The sequence below is a fragment of the Eriocheir sinensis genome, chromosome 39 (assembly GCF_024679095.1).
Source record: "Eriocheir sinensis breed Jianghai 21 chromosome 39, ASM2467909v1, whole genome shotgun sequence".
Classification (NCBI taxonomy): domain Eukaryota; kingdom Metazoa; phylum Arthropoda; class Malacostraca; order Decapoda; family Varunidae; genus Eriocheir; species Eriocheir sinensis.
The window spans coordinates 15,823,290-15,840,435 of NC_066547.1; the positions used below are offsets into that span (position 1 = coordinate 15,823,290).

Here is a 17,146-nt window from a genome sequence, read left to right on the forward strand (position 1 = left end):
GGTATTATGTATCTTGGCTATGGAATAACACAACAAGGCTTAATCTAGGTTGCTATTCTCAAACGGGCGCCGAAATGTTTAAGAATGCCCCCTCTACTATAGGTTCCCGCCTCCACGCCCTCGCCGCCCACCCAAAGCTTGTGGCAGTGCGTGGGAGGGAAGGTAAACATGGACTTGGAGGGCCAATGAGAGCATACAAAGGTAGAGGAGGCCGCTGGTGGTGTGTGACAAACGTATATAGACTTGTAGGTAAACTTTGGGTGGGCGGCGAGCTGTCAGTCAGTGAGGAGGCCGCGTGGAATAATTCGGCGCCAAACCACACACATTGACACGCTTTTAGCAGGAGTTTCGGGCATTCCCAGCGGATAGTTTAAAGACCCTGGTGGTAGTGTGACCTTTCTTCTGTACCATGAACCTAAAAAAACACTCATGAGAACCCGATTGATCTCCTTTTTGGCCTTTGGAAATTGTTGATGTGAGAGGCGGAGACATCTGAGAATACCAACACTGGCTCTGGTGGCGGAGGGCTTACGGTACAGGGACAGCGGGTCGCACAAAGGTAAGTAAGATAGCAAATAAATGTGTGGCAAACGGATATAGGCTTGTAGGAAACTTGGGTGAAGGGCGGAAAGCTGTCAATCAGGGAGGCGGCTGCACGTAACGGCTGGGTATGATGGAGGAGGGCTTGCGGGCTTTAAACTGGTAGAGGAGGAAGGATGAGGATGGAAGGAATGGAGAGAAGAGTGGATGGAAAGGGAGGTAGAAACTGAGTGATAGAAGTGTGAGGGGAAGGTAGGGAGGAGAGGAAAGGTGAGAGGAGGTATTAAGTAAGGGAAGAGGAAGGAGGAGGAAGAAGGGATGGCTGGAGGAAGGGAAAGAGATACGGAGAGATAGGAAGGAGTATAGGAGGCAAGTGAGAGAGAAAGACTAAAGGGGCTTACACGATGAGAGAGAACTGATGCCGATACTGATACTGCACACACACACACACACACACACACACACACACACACACACACACACACACACACACACACACACACACACGAACCAAATCCATACGCCAACAAAGGCAAACAAATAAGAGCCAAACCATTGTGCCGAGCTGAAAGAAAATCCATCGATCTCTCGTCGCGGCGCGGGATGCAAAAATATAGGACAGAGGAAGAGGCCTTATTTGAGCCTTGCCCGGCCTTACCTTGCCTTTCTCAGCCTACCTTTGCCTCCCCTTCCCTTCCCGCCTCTCTCTCAGTTCCTTTTCCATGTATCTTCTCGCCCTCCTTCCCTTTCCCTTCCCTTCCTTTCCCTTGTCTCATCTTGCTGCCTGCGCCTTACCTTACTTTCCTTTGCCTTTCCCTTACCTTTCCTCACCTCCCTCCCTAAATCTTCCCTTACCTCTCTTCCTCCTCCCCTCCTCTCTCTCTCTCTCTCTCTCTCTCTCTCTCTCTCTCTCTCTCTCTCTCTCTCAGGGATGGGGAGAATACAAGAACTGTGTATTCGAATACGAATACTTCATATTTATACGAATACGAATACTCTGAAATACTAATAATTCGAATACAAATACGAATAGTAGTAGTAGTAGTAGTGGTAGTTGTGGTAGTAGTGGTAGTAATAGTGGTAGTAGTAGTAGCAGTAGTAGTAGTAGTAGTAGTAGTAGTAATAGTAGTAGTAGTAGATATTTAATTAAAAAAAGAACATATGCAAGAAAATGAACGAGAAGAGTAAAAATATTGCAGTAGGAGGTAAATAGAAAAATATTATGTAAGTCGAAGGATGATGGCGAGTCTAAAGAACCATTAATAAAAGACTTGGATGACTAATGAGAGAGAGAGAGAGAGAGAGAGAGAGAGAGAGAGAGAGAGAGAGAGAGAGAGAGAGAGAGAGAGAGAGAGAGAGAGAGAGAGAGAGAGAGAGAGAATGATACAAGTTGCTATAAAAAGGAGATCATGTATACATATATATTATTAGACGTGGAAGGAAGAAAGAAAAGGATTTAAAAAGAAGATAAATCAAGGAACGGACAGTAACAGCGCAGCGAAATCCCAGACTTCGTTCCAACGTAATATAAAAAGACGCAACAGGCAACAGTGAACCTTGACGTAGCTCGCAAATAAGACGCAAAAATAACCTTTCCCGGAAACTCCAGAAATTGACGTATAAAGCAAACTGCGCAGCGAGGGAAGGAGAAAAAGATACACAAATAAAAATACTTAAAATACATTGACAAACTGAACTAGAGGATAATAATACTAATACTCTGTTCCCTTTCTCCAAGCCTCCCTTCCCTCCCCTTTCTCTCCCTTCTCCCCTTCTCCTCCCCTCTCTCCCCCCTCTCTCTTACCCTCCCTTTCTCCTCCTCTTTCTCCCCTCTTTCCATAGAAATGATATTAATACTCAGCTCCCTTCTTCTAAGCCTCCCTTCCCTCCTCTTTCTCTACCTTCCCCCTTCTCCTCCCCTCTCTCCCCCCTCTCTCCTCCCCTCCCCTCCCCTTCTCCTCCTCTTTCTTCCCTCTTCCCATAGAAATAATAATACTCTTCACCTAAGCCTCCCCCCCCCTCATTCTCTCCCTTACCTATCCTTTTCCTCCCCTCTCCCCCCTCTCTCTCTCTTACCTCCCCTTCTCCTCCCCTCTCTCCACTCTTCCCCCCATAGAAATAATAATACTCTATTCTCTTCACCTATGCCTCTACCCCCCTCATTCTCTCCCTTACCTATCCTTTTCCTTCTCCCCTCTCTCTCTTACCCTCCCCTTCTCCGCCCCTCTCTCCCCTCCTCCCCTAGTGTCACTCTCTCTGATAAAAGGGTAAAACATTCATGCATACTTTCATGGCCGCGGTGTAAGAGTTTGAATATTTATAGTTTCGTCGCCGTGTTCTGTGTGAAAGCTGGAAAGAAAGTATTTGGGAGGCGAACAGATGTGGTTAGATGTGTGTTTTCTATTGTGTCGGGTCCTTGTGCTCCTGGTATGCTTAAAGTCTGATTAGAGTTGATTATTTATGGTTTTGTCGCGGTGTTCTATTGGAAAGCTGAAAAGAAAGTATTTGGGCGGCGAACAGGTGCATGAGATGTGTTATTCTATGGCTCTGTGTTTCTTTGGTTCTAATTACGTTCGGAGGCAAGATCAGAGTAGGGAACAACAGTTTAAATGCATAAGAACCTATTTGAGCAACGGAGTTTTTATGTTCCAATGTCCAAATGCTTCGAGGAGAGTCAGAAATGCACGCACACATACACACGCACAAATAAGCTATCACGGAGTTCTTATGAATTCAACGTCATTTTCACTTTCTTTCTTATGCCTCTGTTTCACCCTATTTAAATCATTATCTTAAGTCTGTGTTGTTTTTCACGTCCGAGTGCATCAAGTGAGCAAGGTTTGTAGGCTATCAACGCGTCATTATCTTAAGTCTGCGTTGTTTTCAGGTCCGAGTGCGTGATGTGAGCAAGATTTGTAGGCTATCAACGCGTCCTTATCAATCTTTTTCTTTTTGCGTATCAGTCTTTATCGCACTGACCCGTTTTCAAGCTGCACCTGTTATCTCGTATGTTTCAAGGATCTAGGCTACACTCTGCTGCAATAGGAGACATTTACTGCTTACCACGGAGCCTCTAAATCATTATAAGCTGTTAGTCATCGTCGTCTCAATCTCGTATCTCTTTTCATCGTCACAGTCAGGCGGCATTAGGCCACTGCCGGACAAAAGACTTTCTCGGCATCCTTCACTCTCTCTGTGTTAATGTTGGCGTATTCACTTATGTTCTGGTCAAGGTTTTAATGTCATCTTTCCATTTTTGTCTTTTCCTTACTTGACTGCCGAACAAAAGCTCTTCTCGGCGTCCTTCACCTCTCTCTGTGTTAAGTTAGCGTATTCCGTCAAGTTCTGGTCAAGCTTCTAATGTCATCTTTCCATTTTTGTCTTTTCCTTACTTGACTGCCGAACAAAAGCTCTTCTCGGCGTCCTTCACCTCTCTCTGTTAGCGTATCAGCCCTGTTCTGGTCAAGGTTCTAATGTCACCTCTCCAATGAGCTCTTTTCCTACCCTGACTGCTCCTACAATTCCTCGTTTGTCACTCTGCTACTTCAGTTGCCCACTCGTTATCAGTACCACGCACGGTATGACTGCCTGCCGACGACTTGAACCCTTTCACGAGGAGAGTATCAAGACGCCTCTCCCTCCGAAATTGACCTCTCTCCTCTTATTTTTTTTTTCTTTTACTGGAGCAGCGACCAGTCTTGCATTCTTATTGTTTTTTGTTCTCCCTTCCCCCCTTCTTTCTCTCTCTTAACCTCCCCCCCTTCCTTCCTTTCACCCTCTCCCCCTCCCTCTCTCCCACCTCGTCCTAGTGACTTTGATGGAAGGATAAAAGCCATGCATACTTTGAGCTGCCTCCCTTGCTGTAAAAAAATATGGTCCGTTCTTCCCAGGCATGTTATCTCTCCTGTCTGGGAATCTGGGTTAAACGCTATCAAAGGAGGTTAAGTTTATCGCGGAATTTTATGTCTTTTGTTGCTGTCGCTTCCTTTGTTCCGACTGACCCAGGCACGCTTCTTGCACCATCTGGCCGTCGAAGAGTTATTGCGTCTTAAGAAAAACTGGGTGTCTGTAAGAATGACTCACCCGTACACCGGTGACACACATTACAAAGCCGTCTGTCTGCGGCGCGCCTTGTGACACAGATCGTATGAGAGGTGCTTTTGGAAACTGAGTGACTGATATAATCTTTGAACACTGAACTGTACGGGAGTTGTCTTTCAAAACTAACTGCTTACTATGTTTTAATATCAACTGCCTACCTGACTGACCGACTGACTGACTGACTGTGGAGATTCATATAACTGTGTGTCCTGTCTGGATATGTTGTTTTTCAAGTCATCCATTTAAGTCTTGCCTAACTGCCTGTCACTAGTAAATGGCTGTCTGTTGCTCTATTTAACTAACAGCCTGTTCTCCAGCCGGCACATGTTGTTTTAACATGTTATCTCGCAGCCCCTAAAATTAATGAACACAGCCGCGGGGTTTTGTAAATACGGGAAGCAGGTAGGCAAAGGGTTCAACAAAGGGTAGGAAGCAGAGCATGGAGAACAGAGTGAAGGGGAAGGAAGGGGAGACAGGAGAAGGGAAAGGAAAGAAATGTAAATGATGTGAAGGGAAGGGAAAAGGAAAACAAGGGAAGGGAAAGACATGTAAAGGAAGTGAAGGGATGTGAAGGGAAAGGAAGGAAAGGCAAGGCAAGATAAGGAAAAGGGAAGGAAAGACAGGAGGGAGGGGAAAGGAAAGGAAGGGAAGGGAAAGACATGTAAGGGAAGTGAAGGGAGGTGAAGGGAAGGAAAGGGAAGGCAAGGGAATGGAATGCAAGGGAAGGAGGAAGGAGGAGGAGGAAAAGAAGGAAGAAACAGAAAAAAATATGAAGGAGAATCAGACATAGATGGAGGAGGAGAAAAAGGAGGAGCATCAAGAGGAAGAGGAGGGGCATAAGGAGGAGGAGGAGGAAGGGGTGAAACAGGAGGAGGTAGGAAAAGGAAAAGGATGATGATGAAGAAGAGGAGCAGGAAGAGAAGGAGGAGGAGGAGGAGGAGGAGGAGAAAAAATGAGGAAGGAGGAGGGGAGAGGAAAAGGGGATGAAAGAGGAAGTAGGAGAAGGAAGAGAATGATGAGGAGGAAGAGGAAGAGGAGGAGGAGGAGGAGGAGGAGGTGGAGGAGGTAGTGACCCTATGCAGGCCAACCCTTCCTCTGTTAATGGTGTTAAAGCTAATGGTGGTAATGGCCAGGCCTCCTCCTCCCCCTCCTCCTCCTCCTCCTCACGGCTTGACTTATAAACAGGAACAAGGAAAAAATAGTTAATTGATTATAATGTTAAGATTGTGTTTCTTCGTCTCTCTCTCTCTCTCTCTCTCTCTCTCTCTCTCTCTCTCTCTCTCTCTCTCTCTCTCTCTCTCTCTCATTCTTTTAACAAACTTACATTACGAGCGACAAAGTAAATAACAGGAAGGAAAGAAAGAAAGAAAAGAAAGATGAAAAAAAAAAGTTTGCTTGAGTGTTTTCCTGCAAGATGGCCACGGGGACACACACACACACACACACACGCACACACACACACTTCATCCCCCACCTCTCTCTCTCTCTCTCTCTCTCTCTCTCTCTCTCTCTCTCTTGCTTTCACAAATCGGTCTGGTTGAAGGAGAAGGAGGGAGGGATAGGAAGAGGAAGAGGAGGAGGAGGAGGAGGTGGAGGGAGGTGACTGAAAGGAGTAAGTGGAGGGAAGGAAAGGTGGAGGGTGAAGGGAGTAGGTGCCAGTGGAGTTAATGGAAGGGAAAGGGAGTGGATGGAAGGGAAGAGACGGCAAGAGGTGGAAGAGGAAGAGGAGAAGGATGATAAAAAGAAGAAACAGAAGGAAGGGAAGGTTGGGAGAGGCAAAAAAAAAAATGGAAGAAAAGGGAACGTGATTGACCAGAATGAAGGAAGGGAAGAGGAGAAAAATGATAAATGAGGAAAAAGAAGGTTGGAAGAGATAAAAGAAAGGAAGGAAAGGAAAAGTGACTAGCTGAGATGGAAGAAGGGAGGAGGAGAAGAATGATAAAAGGGGAAGAGGAGTAGGAAGAGGAGAAGAAGAGTGCACGAGAAAGGAAGGGAAGAGAAAGGGAGGAAGAGGGAGTCGGGATGTGAATGGAAGGGAAGGAGTGAGAGAAGAAGAAGAAGAAGAAGAAGAAGAAGAGAGAGAGAGAGAGAGAGAGAGAGAGAGAGAGAGAGAGAGAGAGAGAGAGAGAGAGAGAGAGAGAGAAGAAGAGAGAGAGAAAGGAGAGAGAAAGAGAGATAAAATGTGGGAGGCATGGAGTCACGAGGAGAAAGGAGTGGTTAGTTAGAACGCGAATATATTAAGAGGAGAGACAAGGAACAGACAGGCGTAAGAGACGGGGATATGACAGGGGAAGGGAAGGGAAGGGAAGGAAAGGAACAAGAAGATAGGACAAGAAATACGAGGTTAAGAGATACAGAGAAAGGAAGGCAAGTGGCTGGGGCGGAAACAAGGGTAGGGAAGAGAAGGGAACGGGACAGAAGATAGGACAAGAAATATGAGGTTAAGAGATACAGAGAAAGGAAGGTAAGTGGCTGGGGCGGAAACAAGGGTAGGGAAGAGAAGGGAACGGGACAGAAGATAGGACAAGAAATATGAGGTTGAGAGATACAGAGAAAGGAAGGTAACTGGCTGGGGCGGAAACAAAGGTAGGGAAGAGAAGGGAACGGGACAGAGGACAGGATAGGAAATGTGGGGTTGAGAGAGCAGAGAAAGGAAGGTAACTGGCTGGGGCGGAAACAAAGGTAGGGAAGAGAAGGGAACGGGACAGAGGACAGGATAGGAAAACGAGAGAGATATTGAAAGATGTGATCAGAGTAGGGAAGGGGATGCTGGGATGCTGGGATGCTGATTGACTGGCCTCGGAGGGAAGGTGACTGACTAGAATGGAGGAAAGGAAGACGGGAAGGACAAGAAGGAGGAACAAGGAAGAGGGGAACAGAAACGACAGTCTAAGGCATGACAAGGGCAGGAAAGGGGATGCTGGGCCGCTGAGATGCTGGCTAGCGGGCCGGGGAGGTGCAGAAAGCCAGCTTGGGCTCTAGTATTGATCAAGGCCTTAGTCACTCCAGCCAGATGGTGACACGCACTTCAAAAAATAAAGAAAGAAAGAAAGAAATAGATAGATAGATAAAGAAGGGAGGGAAGAAAATATATAGAAGAGAAAGGAAAGGAAAGGAGAGAGGGAAGGGAAGGAAAAGGAAAGGGCAAAAACAGAGGAAAAATAAAAAAAGAGCAAAAGAAGAAACGAAATGAAATGATAAAATAGCTAGATAGAGAGAGAGAGAGAGAGAGAGAGAGAGAGAGAGAGAGAGAGAGAGAGAGAGAGAGAGAGAGAGAGAGAGAGAGAGAGAGAGAGAGAGAGAGAGAGAGAGAGAGAGAGAGAGAGAGAGAGAGAGAGAGAGAGAGAGAGAGAGAGAGAGAGAGAGAGAGAGAGAGAGAGAGAGAGAGAGAGAGAGAGAGAGAGAGAGAGAGAGAGAGAGAGAGAGAGAGAGAGAGAGAGAGAGAGAGAGAGAGAGAGAGAGAGAGAGATAGCAAACTAGGCGAAGATGAAAGACATGAAAGAGGAAATAAAAAAGGAAGTTGTTGAAAAGTGGAGGAAGGAAGGAGGAGGAGGAGGAGGAGGAGGAGGAGGAGGAGGAGGAATGTGAAGAAGATGGAGAAAGAAGAGAAATGAGAAGCAGGTGAAGTTAGGGGAGACGGAGGAGGAGGAGGAGGAAGAGGAGGAGGAGGAGGAAGACAGGATGGCAGGTACATTGAGCAAGCAGGGGGAAAGGGACGGGAAAGGAAGGGAAAGAGGGAGAGAAGAAGGAGGGGAAGGGAAAGGAAAGGAAGGGAAGGGAAGGAAACGTAAGAAAGGGAAAGAGAAGAGAGAAAGGAATATAAGGAAAAAATGGAGGAGGGGAGAGAAGGGGAAAAAAAAGTGGGAAGGAGGAAATTGAGGATGGAGGAGAAGAAATATAAATGGAACAGAGAGAGAGAGAGAGAGAGAGAGAGAGAGAGAGAGAGAGAGAGAGAGAGAGAGAGAGAGAGAGAGAGAGAGAGAGAGATGCACCATTTGCTAATTAGATATGCAAAGTGTCCCCGTATTCATCAAAGGCAATGTATTAATGTGTGAGTCACGACGCCTTGAAGGGACTCAGCCGTGTATAGTCACTGAGGAGCGCCCAGCTGACTCACGCCCACTGACTCAAGGTGACTCAAGCTCATTAGCTAACTCCAGGGTGCTCTCTCTCTCTCTCAGCATTCACTCCTACCTTTCGATTTCTTCCCTTTTTCCTCTTTTTTCCTCAATTTCCTCTTCGCTTCGTACCTCTTTTTATCTCGCCTTTCTTTCCCTTCTCTTCTATCAACTTCCCCTTCCCCCTTATCTCCCCTGTCCTTTCCATGCTCTCCCATTTTTTCGTTTCCTATACTGATGATAAAAACTTCAAACTCACTAATGAATCATCAGAACGCAAACGAAAAGGAGGAGGAGGAGGAGGAGGAGGAGGAGGAGAAGCATAAGGCAAAACTCTATGCAACTTTCGTGATGTGAATATGTATGTCTTGAGGCTGTTTAGCATAAGCGAGTTAGTCCCCTTCCCAAACTCTCTGTCTCGAAGGATTGGTGGTGTGTCTCGTACGCCTGTATGCGGATAAGGACGAGGGAAAGTTGGGGGCCTAAGAAGACAAGGGAAAAGGTAGGAAAATAAAACATAAGGGAGAGAGAAGACATGAGAGCAGAAGGAGAAGAGACGAACGGGAATAAACAGCAGGGAGAGGAGAGAAATGAGAGAAGGAAAAGAGACGAAGGAGAGTAGAAAGGAGAAAGGAAGCAGATGAAAAATAGGGAAAGGACAGCAGGACAACGAAAAAAAAAAATAAAAAAGTATGTGAGATTTGTACGCCTTGTTTAAGAAATAAAAGAGGAAACGTATAATACCAATAGCTTATAGACATACAAAATCCTAAATTAATGTGGAAATAAGTATATGGAATTTGTATGACTAGTTTATGATAAGAGATAAGAGAGGAAAGGCATACCAACAATAGCTTATCAACACACAAAATCTTATATCGATGTGGAAATGAGTATATGAAATTCGTATGACAAGTTTATGATAAGAGATAAGGAAGGGAAAGTACAAAAAACAGTAGCTTATAGACATTCAAAATTTCATATCGATGTGGGAGTGAGTTTATGAAATTCGTATGACTTGTTTATGATAAGAGATAAGGAAGAGACGGTACAAAAACAGCAGCTTATAGACATACAAAATTTTATATCGATGTGGGAGTGAGTTCATGAAATTCGTATGACTTGTTTATGATAAGAGATAAGGAAGGGAAAGTACAAAAAACAGTAGCTTATAGACATTAAAAATTTCATATCGGTGTGGGAGAGAGTGTATGAAATTCGTATGACAAGTTTGTGATAAGAGATAAGGAAGAGACGGTACATTAACAGTAGCGTTTAGACACACAAAATTTCATATCGATGTGGGAGTGAGTGTATGAAATTTGTATGACTTGTTTATGATAAGAGATAAGGAAGAGAAGGTACATTAACAGTAGCTTTTAGACTCACAAAATTTCATATCGATGTGGGAGTGAGTGTATGAAATTTGTATGACTTGTTTATGATAAGAGATAAGGAAGAGAAGGTACATTAACAGTAGCTTTTAGACACACAAAATTTTACATCGATGTGGGAGGGAGTGTATGAAATTTGTGACTTGTTTATGATAAGAGATAAGGAAGAGAAGGTACATTAACAGTAGCTTTTAGACACACAAAATCAAAATCAAAATCTTATATCAGTGTGGAAATGAGTACATGAAATTCGTATGACTTGTTTATGATAAAAAAATAAGGAAGGAAAGGCATACTAACAATAGCTTACAAAGACACAGAGTAAGATATTCCTCCCCTCCGTCATGCCTCGTAAGATTATTATAAAGCGATTCTGTTGCGTCTCGCTCGTAAAATATAACTTTTCTTTTTTCTCTCCCATTTATTTTGAAGCTCTGACGCACGAGATTTCTGGTGACATAATGCGAGACACGTAACGACCTATTTATAAGACGGGCTCACACACACACACACACACACACACACACACACACACGGCAAACACGCAAACATTCTTACCACCACCGTCATTACCTTCTCTTTCTCTTTTTCCTTTCCTTTTCTTTCCTTATCATCTACATTATCTTCCCCTCTCTCTCTCTCTCTCTCTCTCTCTCTCTCTCTCTCTCTCTTCCCTTTCGCATTCTCCTCCTTTTCTTCCCCCTTTCTTTGTCCTGATGTTTTTTTTTCTTCTGCTCCTCCTTCTAATTCTCCTTCGCTTCCTCTTTTCTTCCTGTTCTTTTTCCTTTTTCTCATTGTCTTATTTTCCTCATTTTTTCATCTGCTTCCTTTCTCCTTTCTACTCTCTTCCTCCTCCTCCTCCTCCTCCTCCTCCTCCTCTTCCCTGGCGTTCTGCTCTCATTTATCTCCTCTCCCTGCTGTATATCCTATTTTTTCCCTCCTCCTCCTCCTCCTCCTCTTTATCCTCCTTCTTCTCCTCCCCGGTTTGTGCTATCCTTAACCTCTCCGTCCTTCGCTTGAGCTTCATGTTTTCTTTATTCTTTCTTTATCCCCAATTGATATCTTCTCTTTGCTGTTTATCCTACTTTTCCCTCCGCCTTCTCTGCTCCTCCTCCTGCTTCTTCTCCTCCCCGACGTGCGCTGTCCCTCGCCGCCGCCGCTGTAGAGCCATCATTAGTAACAGGACGCCGACCATCGATCAGCCGCTCCGAGGGTCGCGCCGCGCCGCACCACCCGCACCACCCGCTATCCCGCCTTGAGGTCCCGAGGGTGGCGTAGGGCTGGGTGCTCGCTTACGGCCCGCAGCGCTTATGCCAGCACCTAATTGTCCTTGTTCTTTCTTGCTGTCTTTTTCATCGACCTATTGTTTCTTTGTCTACTTACTGATGCTGTTTAATATGTCTTCAAATCCTCACTTTTTTCCGTTATCTATTAATTTTCTTTCCCTTCTTTGCTTGCCCCTCCAACCTCTACCTCTTCTTGTCATTGTCCCTCTCCTTATATTTCCTACTTTTTTTCCGCTACCTCCTCTTTTGCATTACTTTCCCTCTCCCTCCTTTGCCTCTCCATCTTTAATATTCTATCTCCTCTCCTGATCACTCTCCTCTCTCCCTCTCCTTACTTTCTTTCCCTCTGCCTTCTCTCTCTGCTCTCCCTTGGCTATTTTTGTATCGGTTTCTTTCTCCCTTTTTTGTCGCCCCTTATCACCCTCTCCCTCTCCCTCCACCTCCTCTTCCCCTCGGCTCTCCCGTTCCACCGCGGTATCAAGGTAACCTGATCCCGTGGGTTAGGCCGCCGGCACCCGCTCCGAACATTACGAGGGTGCTGAGCCTATTGATTCGCCCTCTGCTATACGGTTTTGCGTGTTGGTGTGCGTGTGTGTGTGTGTGTGTGGGGGGGGGGGGGGGGATGTCCGTGTGTGTGTGTGTGTGTGTGTGTGTGTGTGTGTGAGACCATTTCAAATTGACCAGCTTACTTACGACTTCTGGAACCAACACTTTCATACCTCTTACTGCCTCCACTAACCCTCCCTCCTTCCTCCTCCCTTCTTCCATCCCTCTCTCCTTCCTTCTCTCTCTCTCCTTCTGTCTTTCCCACACGTTTTGTAACACTCTGTCCCCTCCCTCTCTCCCTCCCTCCCTGTCTCCCTATCATCCGCCAGCATCATCTTCATCTCAAGCCAAGCATCCACTCAGCATCCATCTCCATCCTTCTCTTCCTCCCTATCGTCCATATCATTCACTTCATCCGCCAGCATTAGTTTCATCTCAAGCCAAGCATCCACTCACCATCCATCTCTCTCCCTCTCTTCCTCAGAATCATCCGCTCTATCTGCCAGCATCCTTTTCTCTCTCCCTCTCTTCCTCTTCCTCATCCATTTCATCAGCCAGCATAATTTTCATCTCAAGCCAAGCATCCACGCAGCATCCTTCCCTCTCCCTTTCTTTCTCCGCCTCATCCACATCCATTCACTTCATCCGTCAGCGCTATCTTCATCTCCCTTTCTTTCTCCGCCTCATCCGCCAGCATCATCTTCATCTCAAGCCAAGCATCCACGCAGCATCCTTCTCTTCCTCCCTATCATCCATACCATTCACTTTATCCGCCAGCATCCTTTTCATCTCCAGGGGCCAATCAACACCTCAGCATCCTTCCCCCTCCACCTCTCCCCTTCCCCCCCCACCACCACCATCTCCATTCCTTGAACTCACCACTTTTCACACCATTCAACTCCACAACATCATTTTATTCAACACCACTTGATCATCACCACCACATGTTCTTCCTGCGACTGTAATTTCTCTGTATCACCGCCACTACGGCATAAGCACCACCACCATCACCATAACCACCACCACCACCACCATTACTTCCTTTCACACCGCCCAATCTTATGCAGAAGGCGAACCAAAATCCTTTTACTCTTTCTTCTCCTCCACCTCCTCCTCCTCCTTCTCCTCCTCCTCCTCCTCTTCCATTCCACCTTCACAGTCCACTGCTATACATTTCCTTAGCAATTCTTCTCTTCCTTTCCTCCTCCTCCTCCTCCTCCTCCTCCTCCTCCTCCTATTCCTCCTCTTCCCAAGAGAAACAACACGTCGCAACTTTCAACACCTGACCACCACTCTCTCTCTCTCTCTCTCTCTCTCTCTCTCTCTCTCTAACCACCACCACCACCATTTCCTGCAGTGTTATCCTCCTTTTGCTCCTCCTCCTCCTCCTCCTCCTCCTCCTCCTCTTCCTCCTCCTCTTCCATGGGCCGGTCATTTGCGAAGGCTATTGATCGTTCTCAGTTTGGACCAGAGGAACGGAAGGAAGAATGGAGGAAAGGTAGGAAAGAGAGAAGGAGAGAGGGAGAGGGAAAGAGAGAAGGATGGAGGGAAGGAGGGAAGGTTAGTGGAGGTAGCTGGAGGTATTCAAGAGGCATTCGGTTCTCTCTCTCTCTCTCTCTCTGGGTGTGAAGGAAAGGGCTCTGCAAGGGAGTTAAGTGGTGTGTGTGTGTGTGTGTGTGTGTGTGTGTGTGTGTGTGTGTGTGTGTGTGTGTGTGTGTGTGTGTGTGTGTGTGTGTGTGTGTGTGTGTGTGTGTGTGTGTGTGTGTGTGTGTGTGTGTGTGTGTGTGTGTGTGTGTGTGTGTGTGTGTGTGTCTTTTAAGAAACTGAATGGACTGTTAATAATAATAATAATAATAATAATAATAATAATAATAATAATAATAATAATAATAAGAAGAAGAAGAAGAAGAAGAAGAAGAAGAAGAAATAGAAGAAGAAGAAGAAGAAGAAGAAGAAGAACGAGAACAAGAAGTAGAATAAGAAACAACAAGTAGAACAACAACAACAACAACAACAACAGCGACAAAAAGAAAGAAAAAAAAAAGAAGAACGCAGAGAGGCCCTCCAACCCTAAGTTTCCCGATACATAAATACGAGTGTGATCCAACCAGCCAACCCAATGACGTCAGGGGCCAAGAGGGAGACATAAATAACGTGAAGATTCTCAAGAGGAGGAAGAAGAGGAGGAAGAGGAGGAGAAAGATATTTATAAGGACACTTGTATCATCAAACGTTTCTGGCTCTTGTTACGAACGTTTTTCAAGGCCAGAGAGGAGCTACGTCGGGTTGTCATGAGTTTAAAAGGGTTGTATCCTTAAACATTTCGTAGCCCAAGCACACGTATTTGACAAGCCTCTCATAGGAGTTGTGGGCATTTCCAGGGGTAAATCTATGACCCTGGTGATAGTTTGACCCTTCTTCTGGACAATGAACCTAAACTACCACTCATTAGAACTCGGCTGATCTCCGTTTTGGCCTTTGGAAATAGTTAATGTGAGAGTCCAAAGCGTCTGACAGTACCGATCTTTGTCATGTTCATAGCGCGAAAGCCTTGCCAAACTACCGCCAGGCTCAGGAAACCACCAACGGGAACCCGACAACTTCTACGAGAGCCTTTGGAAATAGATTGACTCAGGCTTCGAAAGACTTGATAATACGGACCTTAACTTAATTACTTCAAAACGACCCCAATCTCTTCCTTCTCCTCTTCCTCTCTCTGGCGTACTCCCTACCCCTCCTTCCCCCCATACACCCCAGGCATATCATTAGTTCCCTCGCTAGTCGAGTTTTCCCTTGAAATGGCTTTCCCGGCCTCATTAATTCCCCTGTCATGAACTCATCGCCTACTTCCTCTTCCACTCTCTCTCTCTCTCTCTCTCTCTCTCTCTCTCGTCTCAACTTATCCTGTTTCTAAACTTATTCACCTCCTTCTCCTTCTCCTCCTCTTCCTCTTCCTCCTCCTCCTTTTCCTCCTCCTTCTCCTTCTCATTTTACCTGCTTGAAATCTATGCTGAGGAAACTAAACTTATTCACCTCCTCCTCCCCCTCCTCCTCCTCCTCCTCCTCCTTCTCCTCCTTGAAATCAACGCTCAGGAAGGGATCGGGTTTGAGGGGGAGCGTCAGGTTAATTGTACAAAGTTAGCTTCAAGGGATTTTTTTTCTTTCCTGCCTTCGTTATTTTTTCCTTCCTCTCAAAGCACTCCGGAGTCAGGGGAGCGTCGAGGCGTGGGTGACGGGCGGCTCTTAGGAAGGAGAGGCTTAGGAGGAGAGATAGTGGCCGAGGAGGAGGAGGAAGAGGAGGAGTAGGAGGAGGAGGAGATAGAGAGGGATTAGCGTGGGAGAGATCACAGGGAAGGGGAAGAGGAGTGAAAATTGATGGAGGAAGGAGAATGCAAGAGAGAGAGAGAGAGAGAGAGAGAGAGAGAGAGAGAGAGAGAGAGAGAGAGAGAGAGAAGGGTGGCGGCGTTGGTGTGGGCGTTGAGGTAATGGAAATATTAATCAACTTGGAAGAGCTCCGGAGAGAGAGAGAGAGAGAGAGAGAGAGAGAGAGAGAGAGAGAGGGGTTACCGGGAATCTTTAGGTAATTACATAAGCCTCTTGTTACCCTGACGTGATTAATGTGTGTGTGTGTGTGTGTGTGTGTGTGTGTGTGTGTGTGTGTGTGTGTGTGTGTGTGTGTGTGTGTCTCTCTCTCTCTCTCTCTCTCTCTCTCTCTCTCTCTTTTATTTTTGAGAGAGAGAGAGAGAGAGAGAGAGAGAGAGAATGGGCAAGTTTCTGAATACCGATTGAAGTGAACTAACGTGACTATGAGAAGGAAGAGAAAGGAGGAGGAGGAGGAGGAGGAAGAGGAGGAGGAGGAGGAGGAAGGGACATAGCCAGCTGGTTTAGGCTAAATTTAGATCCCATACCTTCCCTTCCCTTCCCTTTTCTTCCTTTCCTCTTCCCTTCCCTCCCCTTACCTCTCTTCTCTCCCCTTCCTCTCTCTCCCTTATCCCCTTCTTTTTCCTCCCTAACCATGCCTACCTCTCTCTCCCCTTCCCTTCCCTTCCCCTCTCTCTCTTACCCCCTTCTCTTCCCTCCCCTCCCATGCCTACCTCTCTCTCCCCTTCCCTCCCCTTCCTTTCCCTTCTCTTCCTCTTCTCCAATCTCCCTCTACATCACTCGACATGCCACCTTTCCCTTCCCTTCTCTTCCCCTCCTATCCACATTCCGCCTCTTCGCTTTCCTCTTCTCCCCTCTTCCTCCCATATGCTCCCTTTCACCTCTCGTTCTCTCCCATCTTCTGCCGAAAGGAGAGAGAAGGAAAAGAGAGAAGAAAATGAGAAGGGAAAAATGGGAGGTGAGGAGAGGAGGAGGAGGAGGAGGAGGAGGAGGAGGAGGAGATAACCGACGTCAGGCTATTATGTCACGTATTTATGGTTCCTCCTCCTCCTCCTCCTCCTCCTCCTCCTCCTCCTCCTCCTCCTCCTCCCCTCTCTATTGTTCTTACACCTCCATTAGTACTCCGCTGCCACCTCTCTCTCTCTCTCTCTCTCTCTCTCTCTTACCCCCCCCCCACCAACACCACCATCACCACCACCATCACCACCACCACTACCATTTTCTTCACGTTAATCTATCGCCTAAGTTAATTAAGAGCTGAGTAATTTATTGTACGTACCGTAATACAAACAACAACAACAACAACAACAACAACAACAACAACAGTGGCAGTGATTAGCAGGCTTTTTATTTCTCTCATTTTTATTTTTTTCTCATTTTTATTTATTTTCTCTCATTATCATTTTCTCTCTATTTTTTTTTCATTATCATTTTTTGGCCCGTGAATTGCTTCCCTGACTGACAAAAAACAAGAACAAATATAACAACAACAACAACAAAACACTAACAATTTTTAGGTTAATCTTTCGCCTCGGGACCAAAGTTAGAGAGGTCATCTTATCACCACCACCACCACCACCACCTCTATCACCACCACCATCACCGCCACCACCAACAACACTAATCTATCGCCTTGGGAGCAAAGTTAAAGACATCACTTATTAATATTTTACCATCACCACCACCACCACCACCACCATCACCGCCACCACACTACCACCACCACCACTTCGATTCCTCTTTCAAATTACGAGCAAGATGTCCACTGTTGTGTATTTTA

General features: G+C 46.0%; 1 protein-coding gene and 1 long non-coding RNA gene across 2 annotated transcripts in view; both read left to right on the top strand.

The window, feature by feature from the left end:
- LOC127009080 (uncharacterized) overlaps window positions 1-17,146 on the top strand; it is a 71,633-nt gene that overhangs the window by 12,294 nt on the left and 42,193 nt on the right. The window lies entirely within an intron of this gene.
- On the top strand, window positions 6,823-7,699 carry LOC127009085 (uncharacterized). The gene is made up of 2 exons (XR_007761576.1): window positions 6,823-6,984; window positions 7,082-7,699. It is a non-coding gene; the product is annotated as an uncharacterized LOC127009085 (long non-coding RNA).